Here is a 10,245-nt window from a genome sequence, read left to right on the forward strand (position 1 = left end):
TCCTTGAATGCTTTGAAATCAACCTGCATATTCACATAGACACTGCTAGAAAAAGATAGATTAAAAACAAAATATTTTTGTAATTTTCAATTTTTTCATATGTTTTTTTTAACTGCATGGTAAGTGAAACAAATAATAACGAAATTAACAACCATAAAATACTTGCCCGAATTTAAAAGAAACTAAAAAGAGTTGGGATAGAAAATTGGGTTGCCTCCCAACAAGCGCTTTAGTTAACGTCCATAGCTAAACGTTGCCGAAGGCTAATGATCAAGTTACTTGTTCCTGCAGAGTTGATCACCCGCTTGCACTAAACTTCCTTATAAATGGCTTTAGTAAATACTTTTTGACCATGTTACCATTTTGAAAAACCTGCTTAACCATATAAGGGCCTTTCCACCGAGACTCTTGTCTCCCTGGAATTAATTTAAAATTGGAATTCAACAACCACACCTTTTTACCATGCTGTAATTTCTAAAAATTTGGGCTGCCTTGCAACTTTTTATCTTTTTTCTTAATGTTAATCGGCTGGACATCATGCTCCACACTTTGCTGTTGTATTTTAGGACTTATGCAATCACGAATCAAATTTGGAGGCTTTATGGGCAGATGGTCAGTTGATGATCTGGTCATAAACTCGACATTAGGTAAACCATCTAATGTATCAACACGCATGCATTCTAGCTTTTCACCTAGATGTGTGGTCGCTTCAAACAACCTAAAAACAACTGTTTGATCTTCAACCCGAAATGTTAGTATTTCGGCTTCAACGTCAAGAGTATGGGCTGTTACTGTGAAAGGGCGGCCTAAAATGATGGGTGTTTTCAAATCCTTATCCATGTCTAGAACCATAAAATCAGCTGGCAAAACTAAGTTGTCCACCTTTACAATCTTCATGGACCCCTCTGGGATAGGTAATTGAACGATCTGCCCATTGAATAATGCTGGAGGTTGGCTTTAGCTTACCTTAACCTAAACGTTTAAAAACAGAATAAGGCATTAAGTTTACATTAGCCCCAAAATCACAATTTCCAATGGTGCAAGAGATAGTAAAACTCCCTAGATCTTTCTTCTTTGAAGGCAATTTATGCAATAAGACAGTGCTAAACTGTTCTGTTAGCACAATTTTTTCTAACTCAACAAGCTTTCTTTTCTTACTGCAAACATCCTTCAAAAATTTGGCATAGGAAGGAATCTTTCTAATGGCTTTCAACAATGGCAAATTAATATGAACTTTAGCCAAAGTTTGCATAAAATCTTTTAACTGCTGATCCTTAGCTTTTGGAATCAATTTTTTTGGGTCTGGTGTTGGAGGCTCATAAACACGTTCAAGAGTTTGCACTGAGGGAATGTTAGATTCTGCCAGGTTATGTTCTGCTGCAATTTTAGTAACTGTTTTTTATGTTTTTGTTGTTGGCTACACAACGCTAATTTCTTCATTTGTCCGGTTGTCATAACTCTTTCCGGATCTCAAAGTCCTCATTGCACAACAATCTTCTGTACCTCTTGGATTTGGAACTGTTTGGCTTGGAAATTTCCTTTTTTCTCTTTCTGTGATCTGTGCAGCTAGTGTCCAAATTGTTGCTCCAAACTTTTAATTGATGCTTCAACACTTTGAATTCTTTGATTGCTAACATCTATGAATGATTGAGTTGGCAAGTTGATCTTCCAAAGATGGTTTGGATGGAATAAATGGTTTTTGTGTATTCTGGAATGATTTTTGCATTATTCTGATTATCATCCCATTTGAAATTAGGGTGATCCCTCCATCCTGAATTGTAATGAGTTGCACATGCATTATTCTTAGGCCTTTGATAGCTATTCATCATATTAACATGTTTCTCACCAAGCTCCGGGTAGGATTCTTTATGTGGGCAACCCATTATATCGTGCGTAGCCATGCTGCAAATACTGCAAACTGTTGATGTAGGTGGTTGTAGTATAGAATTTGCAATTTGTTGTAGAATAATATCAAACTTTGCATCCATTTTCTTCTCCATTTTTTTTTATTTGTGCAGACATGTTAGGAGAATCTGCTGATAACTCAAAAATACCCCTTTTCTGTGAATGTTCTGCTGCCCACTATTGAGATTCTGTAGCCATCATATCAAATAATTCAAATGCCTCCCTTGAAGATTTATTTGACAACGATCCTCCAGCTGAGGCATTAACATGGCTTTTAGATATAGGATTAAGCCCATCAAAGAAAATATTCATTTGTGTATTTGAATCAATATTTGCATGTGGACACTTTATGTACATCTTTGTATATCTCTCCCACGCTTCATGAAACTCTTCGTTTGGCTTTTGTGTGAATGTCATAATCTCCCGCTTATAATTTAATGTCTTGGATGCTAGATAGTATTTATTCAGGAATTTTGTATGTAATTGTTGCCAAGTAGTAATGCTATTAACCGGTAGATTGAACAACCAAGTTTCCGCCTTATCCTTCAAAGTGAAAGGGAAAAGACGTAACTTAATAGCTTCGGCAGAAAAACCCCTAATCAAAATATTTTTGCAATCCACAAGAAATTTTGCAATATGTATGTTCGCATCCTCGGTAGGCAGCCCACGAAACGTTGGTAAAATTTTAAGCATGTGGTGCTTGATTTCAAATGTGTCTCCCTCTTCCTGGGCAGGATAGACTATACAATTAGGAACATCATTTGCACGGGCAACCAATGACTCTCAGAGTGGTTTGCCTGCTGCAGGTATTACTAATGCCATTTTAACCTTCACAAATTCAGCAAACAAATCGTGCAGAAATGTGTCCTGCAGTGAAGGGTCAGATGCTAAAAATTGTTCTTTGCGTTGTTTTCGTAATATCCATTCAGGCTCGGGGTCAAACGGAACAAATTGTATAGGTTGTGATATGGTGCTGACCATGCACAGATTTCAGCAATTTGAAAAAAAAAAACAAAAATTAAATTAAAACGAAATAATTTTTTTTTAAAACGAAAATAATTAACTAAGAATATGATAAAACAAATTAATTAAAGCAATCCCTGGCAACGGTGCCAATTTCTTGATAGGATTTTTAGTACATGCGCAAATAGGGTTAAAATCACTTAAAATACTTGCAAGAATATAAGGTAATTGTAGTATAGATGCCCATGCAAGGTTGTTGTCCCAAAAGATTGTTTGACTAATTTGTAATTAAACTAACTCTTACTTAATTATTAAAACAGATTTTATCAAAGATTTGAGATTTATGATTAACAATTTAGAGAAATCTAGGGTTTAGCTGTCACCGTCACAGTCCTATTCAATTCTATCAACTACTTATGAATTTCCACATACATTCTTTGAAGGTTAGGTTTTCCTAATGCGTATTTTCCTTGTGATGTTCAAGCGAAAACATATATCTAACAAGCAATCCGTCTGTGATGTTCAGATCAAATACAAACATGCAAGACTCATTAAATTTCGTGAAAACCCTCTGAAAAACCATGCAACCCTTAAGAGCGTGATGTTCACCTTAAGTGAACTTATAATTACTAATCACAAGAAGCCCTCCTGAATTTCAGGGTGATGTTCCAATAGAAATTGCATCAAATTACTTGTCTAAATATCTTAATGGTGATCAATCATTAAGATATATAGATAGTTTTAATCCCAGTGATTAATTATTCAAAACAAGCATGCATTCATTCATAAGCAAATTAATAAAATTACATATTCATGCTAAGGCTTATGAACTAACCCTAACAAAAGGAATTAGGTACGCATACTCATAATTAAAATCAAAGAAAATATTATTAAGAAGAAAAGGAATGAAAACACCTTAAAGTAGAAAATCTCCAAAAACCCTAGCAATTATTCTATGTCTCTCCAAAGTTGCATAAAAGAAAGACAAGCCAAAAACTAAGAACGGCAAAGCCATATATTTGCTAAGCCATCACACAAACCCTAAGACATAGGTCTCTTCTTCCAACTAGGAAACTAAATAATAATAATATAACTTAGAAAATAGAGTTTTAATTAAACTAGGACAATCTGCACAGAAACTGTCCAGCCATGTTTTAGACTCAAATCTCCTCCAAATCTGGCCCATAATAGTTTTTTTTGAAGATCGGGACGTTCTCAACACATCTCCAGAAGGCCACGAACTTATCCGAGTTCATCTTGGGCTCAAAAACGCAATTCAAGCTCAAAACGTCACTATTTCAGCACCGCGCATTGCTCCTTTATTCTATTGCCAGAAAATAACCGCCCAGTGGAAAAGTCTGATATTTTTCCATGATCAAGCTAAGTGACTCACAAACATCCTCCAATTGGAATTACTCCAAAATTCATCCATTTGACCATGTTTTGCTCCAGAGAAGTCGAAAGTCCTATATTGGAAATACAATTGAAAGTATCAAAATTCTTCCAAAATATTAACCAAAATATACTAAGAATAGGGTTAAATATATAATATAAAATTCACTCATCAAGACCCAACAAATTGACAAGAGATTTTTCAACCAATTTAATATTCTCAACCTAAAAACTTCCTGGAATCCAAGACTAGGCGACCTTCTTTTTGAATTACCGCTACGTTGCAGTATGATTTTCAGTGCACGTTCTTCCTGACTGATTATCCTTCTCAAGGATTCATGCTTTAAGAGAAAATGAGCTTCAACTCACTTCATGACGAGTGATTTTTTAATCAAGGCATCCAATACTCTCGACCCAAAAGCTTCCCAGGATCAAAGACTAGGCCAAAATCTTTTTGAATTACCGCTGCTACCTTGTAGTATGATTATCAATCGACGTTCTTCCTGACTGATTATCCTTCTCAATCATGCATGCTAATTAATTTCAAGTCTTGCCCGATACCCATATCCACAAACTGATTTCTTTGATATTATCTGGCCGTACATGGTTTGATCTTGCCTTTTCCATTGTTTCCCTTTCATTTCAGGTGTACGTTTCTTTTTTATATTTTTTATCAGAATTATTATTAGATTCTAGTCCTTTACGTTTTATTTAAAGAATTGTACGCTTACTCTTTACCAATGGAATTATTAAAATTAGTTTTTATTCATCTCTATTCTCTTTAAATTCGAGCATACAACAATCAAAGATGTAAAGTCCTTAGCACTCAAGGCACAGAAAAGAATCTTTACTAAGCCAGCATCTCACAGACTCACAACACAGTTACAACAACAACAACAACAACAAAGCCTTTTCCCACTAAGTGGGGTCGGCTATATGAATCCTAGAACGCCATTGCGCTCGGTTTTGTGTCATGTCCTCCGTTAGATCCAAGTACTCTATGTCTTTTCTTAGAGTCTCTTCCAAAGTTTTCCTAGGTCTTCCTCTACCCCTTCGGCCCTGAACCTCTGTCCAGTAGTGACATCTTCGAACTGGAGCGTCAGTAGGCCTTCTTTGCACATGTCCAAATCACCGGAACCGATTTTCTCTCATCTTTCCTTCAATTTCGGCTACTCCTACTTTACCTCGGATATCCTCATTCCCAATCTTATCCTTTCTCGTGTGCCCACACATCCCACGAAGCATCCTCATCTCCGCCACACCCATTTTTTGTACGTGTTGATGCTTCACCGCCCAACATTCTGTGTCATACAACATCGCTGGCCTTATTGCCGTCCTATAAAATTTTCCCTTGAGCTTCAGTGACCTATGACGGTCACACAACACGCTGGATGCACTCTTACACTTCATCCATCCAGCTTGTATTCTATGGTTGAGATCTCCATCTAATTCTCCGTTCTCTTGCACGATAGATCTTAGGTAGCGAAAACGGTCGCTTTTTGTGATCTTCGCTAGATTGCTCCGGTCATTAGTATGGATAAGTATATAAATGGATAGAGATAGGAAAGCGAACACAAGATGTACGTGGTTCACCCAGATTGGCTACGTCCACGGAATAGAGGAGTTCTCATTAATTGTGAAGGGTTTACACAAGTACATAGGTTCAAGCTCTCCTTTAGTGAGTACAAGTGAATGATTTAGTACAAAAGACATTAGGAAATATTGTGGGAGAATGATCTCGTAATCACGAAACTTCTAAGTATCGGAGTGTGGTATCGTCTTGACGTGCCTTATCTGTCTCATAGGTAGATGGGGCATCTTCTCTGGAAGTACTCTTCCTCCATCCCGGGGTGGTATCTTTAACTGGTGGAGATGCACAAGGTAATGTATCAATTTCACTTGAAGCTTACTTGTAGTTTCAGGCTTGGTCAAGCGCGATACAAACCATGTAGTAGGAGTCCTCCAAGTCGCCGAGCTAGGGGATCTGCTGAAAGAGGTGACAGACAAGGTAAGCAATCATAGCTCCGGCTGATTGTTCACAGTCTCCCTATCTTGCAGGCAGCATGAAGGATAAAGAGAAGAAAATGAGAAGAGATGATATGGGATACTTTTGCTTTTGAAGAAGTAACTTTCCACAGGCTTATTCTTGAACTGAGCTGGAGGGTTTTCTGGTTTCCTCTAGAGTATAAGGCCGACTGAAGAATTTGAGGGTCAAAACAAGTCCATCAAATCTAGAGTACGTTCGACCCTGCTGATATGGGATACTTTTGCTTTGACAGAGTAATGGATGTATCGGCACGTGTGCTGTTACGCTTGTCTCCACATGTTTCCTTGTATCCTTCTCCCTTGCCCTATCTGTTCCTCAGGCAGATGCGGTATCTTCCCTGAAAGCATAAGATGTTGAAGATGAGTACTCGAGAGCAATGTCAGGTAAGTAATCAGGTAAGGGGTTCCAGGCAGTCAGTTCCTGGCTGGAAGCTTGATTCCAAGTACTGACTGATTGCTCTCTTTCTCCTTGTCTTGCAGGTAAGAACAAGGTCCAAGGAAAAGACAGGGAAAAAGCATGATATGGGATACTCTTGCTTTTAACCCATATGATATGAGATATTCTTGCTCTAGTATAGCTTGTTTGCAGAGGGATTATCGGGGGGAAAGAAAGCTGAATATTTCGAAAGGCTTCGTTGGGAGTGCCCTCTCAGATATGAGGAAGGGTTGAGCATTTTTGCAGGTCTGCCTGTCCGTTGGGGATGGAGGTCGACATATATAGGAGTCTCCTTAACAACAAGTAGTAATGCTATTCCTTTACCCTACTTGGTCATAGCACGGTAGTAAGAGCTGTCAGCTTCACATGTTTTAACGCTGTCAGAGCACTTTGAAAAAATGGTTTGCGGTATCTGGAAAGCTGATGTTGCGTGTGAAGATTACAGACAGCTTTATCCAAGGAGATCCGGCTCTTGAAGTTGGGAAAGTGTTGCCTCTTCGATTTTCGAACAAGCAATCCTATCGGGGATCTGGCTCTCGAGATTCGGAGAACGATGCCTCTTCGATTTTTGAGAAAGCAATCATGCTGGGGGTCTGGCTCTCGAGATTCGGAGAGCGGTGTCTCTTCAATTTTTGAGAAAGTAATCATGTTGGGAGTCTGGCTCTCGAGATTCGGAGGGCGGTGCCTCTTCGATTTTGGAGCAAGCAATCTTGTTGGGAGTGTTTTCTCGAATGTGAGTAAAGGTTGGGCATGTTTGCTAGTCTACCTTGCCACGAAGCACAGAGGTTGACACACAGGGACTTTCCAATTATCCAGCAATGGTACTGTTCCTTTACCCTCTTCGATTTTTGAGAAAGTAGTCATGTTGGGAGTCTGGCTCTCGAGATTCGGAGGACGGTGCCTCTTTGATTTTGGAGCAAGCAATCTTGTTGGGAGTGTTTTATCGAATGTGATTAAAGGTTGGGCATGTTTGCTAGTCTACCTTGTCATGAAGCACAGAGGTTGACACACAGGGACTTTCCAATTATCCAGCAGTGGTACTGTTCCTTTACCCTTGTGGGTAATAATATGGTAGCTAGACCTTCAAAATTTATGTGTCTAAACTTTGTTAGTGTTGTTTCTTTGCTATTCTTTTACCCTTCTTGGTCAGAGCGATGTAGTGGGAGCTACAAGCTTCACGTGTTCAACTTTGGCAGAGAGCTTTGGCAAAGTTATCTGTGGTACCCATGAGCTACTGTTGCGTGTGGGAAGTGGGTGATTGAACAGTAAAACTCATGTGCTTTCTACTTCACCAGAAGTCTTCGACCGAATGCCCATAATTTCCGCAAAGCTGAGTGTGCGTGTGACAGGTGCTGACAAGGCTGGAAAAGTAGGTGCCTCTTCGATTTCTGAGATCGGCCCTCATGGTCTCTGAGCAGCCCAGCTTTTGAGAAAGCAAGCGCCTCTTCGATTTCTGAGATCGGCCTTCGTGGTCTTTGCGCAGCCCAGCTTTTGAGAAAGTAAACGCCTCTTCGATTTCTGAGATCGACCCTCGTGGTATCTGAGCAGCCTTGCTTTTGAGAAAGCAAACGCCTCTTCGATTTCTGAGCAGGCGCCTCTTCGATTTCTAAAGCTCCGTCGAGTGCAGATTTTTATAGGGGCTGGCATTAAGTTCCAAAGCACACTTGAATCTCCACCAGTAGAAGCTCCATTCTTGCACTTCTAAGATCTTGATTTGTCCGACCTCTTCTCTCTTCAACACTTTTGAAAATGTCTGGCCCCTCCGACCGTCGTTTTGACTTGAACCTTGTTGAAGAGGCAGCCCCGCCTTCTCCTGACAACATATGGCGTCCATCCTTCGTCTCCCCTACTGGTCCTCTTACCGTTGGGGATTCCGTGATGAAGAATGATATGACCGCTGCGGTGGTGGCCAGGAACCTTCTCACTCCCAAAGATAACAGACTACTTTCCAAACGGTCTGATGAGTTAGCTGTTAAGGATTTTCTGGCTCTCAGTGTTCAGTGTGCAGGTTCTGTGTCTAATATGGCCCAACGCCTATTTGCTCGAACCCGCCAAGTTGAATCATTGGCGGCTGAAGTGATGAGTCTCAAACAGGAGATTAGAGGGCTCAAGCATGAGAATAAACAGTTGCACCGGCTCGCACATGACTATGCTACAAACATGAAGAGGAAGCTTGACCAGATGAAGGAATCTGATGGTCAGGTTTTACTTGATCATCAGAGATTTGTGGGTTTATTCCAAAGGCATTTATTGCCTTCGTCTTCTAGGGCTGTACCGCGTAATGAAGCTCCAAATGATCGACCTCTGATGCCTCCTCCTTCTAGGGTTCTGTCCAGTACTGAGGCTCCGAATGATCCCCCTCCGGTGCCTTCTCTTTCTGGGGCTCTACCGACTGCTGAGACTTCTCCTAAGCAACCTTTGTGAAGGCTCCCTCTTGTTTGTTTATTTTGACTTATGTATATGTACATATTTGTAGCTTATCGGGGATATCAATAAATAAGCTTTCCTTCATTTCAACGTATTGTGTTAAATACACCAAAGCCTTCTTCGCTAAGTTCTTTGAATTTTCTTTTGTTGAAGCTTTGTGAGTGGAGCATGTAGGTTGAGGTAGTGTTCCCTTAATTTCCTGAGTGAGGAAAACTTCTCGGTTGGAGACTTGGAAAATCCAAGTCACTGAGTGGGATCGGCTATATGGATCTTAGAACGCCATTGTGCTCGGTCCTGTGTCATGTCCTTCGTTAGATCCAAGTACTCTAAGTCTTTTCTTAGAGTCTCTTCCAAAGTTTTCCTAGGTCTTCCTCTACCCCTTCGGCCCTGAACCTCTGTCCCATAGTCGCATCTTCTAATCGGAGCGTCAGTAGGCCTTCTTTGCACATGTCCAAACCACCGTAACCGATTTTCTCGTGTGCCCACACATCCAACGAAGCATCCTCATCTCCGCTACTCCTACTTTACCCCGGATATCCTCATTCCTAATCTTATCCTTTCTCGTGTGCCCACACATCCAACGAAGCATCCTCATCTCCGCTACACCCATTTTGTGTACGTGTTGATGCTTCACAGCCCAACATTTTGTGCCATACAGCATCGCCGGCCTTATTGCCGTCCTATAAAATTTTCCCTTGAGCTTCAGTGGCATACGGCGGTCACACAACACGCCGGATGCACTCTTCCACTTCATCCATCCAGCTTGTATTCTATGGTTGAGATCTCCATCTAATTCTCCGTTCTTTTGCAAGATAGATCCTAGGTAACGAAAACGGTCGCTCTTTGGTATTTCTTGATCTCCGATCCTCACCCCTAACTCGTTTTGACCTCCATTTGCACTGAACTTGCATTCCATATATTCTGTCTTTGATCGGCTTAGGCGAAGACCTTTAGATTCCAACTCTTCTCTCCAAAGGTTAAGCTTTGCATTTACCCCTTCCTGAGTTTCATCTATCAACACTATATCGTCTGCGAAAAGCATACACCAAGGAATATCATCTTGAATATGTCCTGTT

This window comes from Malus sylvestris, chromosome 11, assembly GCF_916048215.2.
Source record: "Malus sylvestris chromosome 11, drMalSylv7.2, whole genome shotgun sequence".
Classification (NCBI taxonomy): domain Eukaryota; kingdom Viridiplantae; phylum Streptophyta; class Magnoliopsida; order Rosales; family Rosaceae; genus Malus; species Malus sylvestris.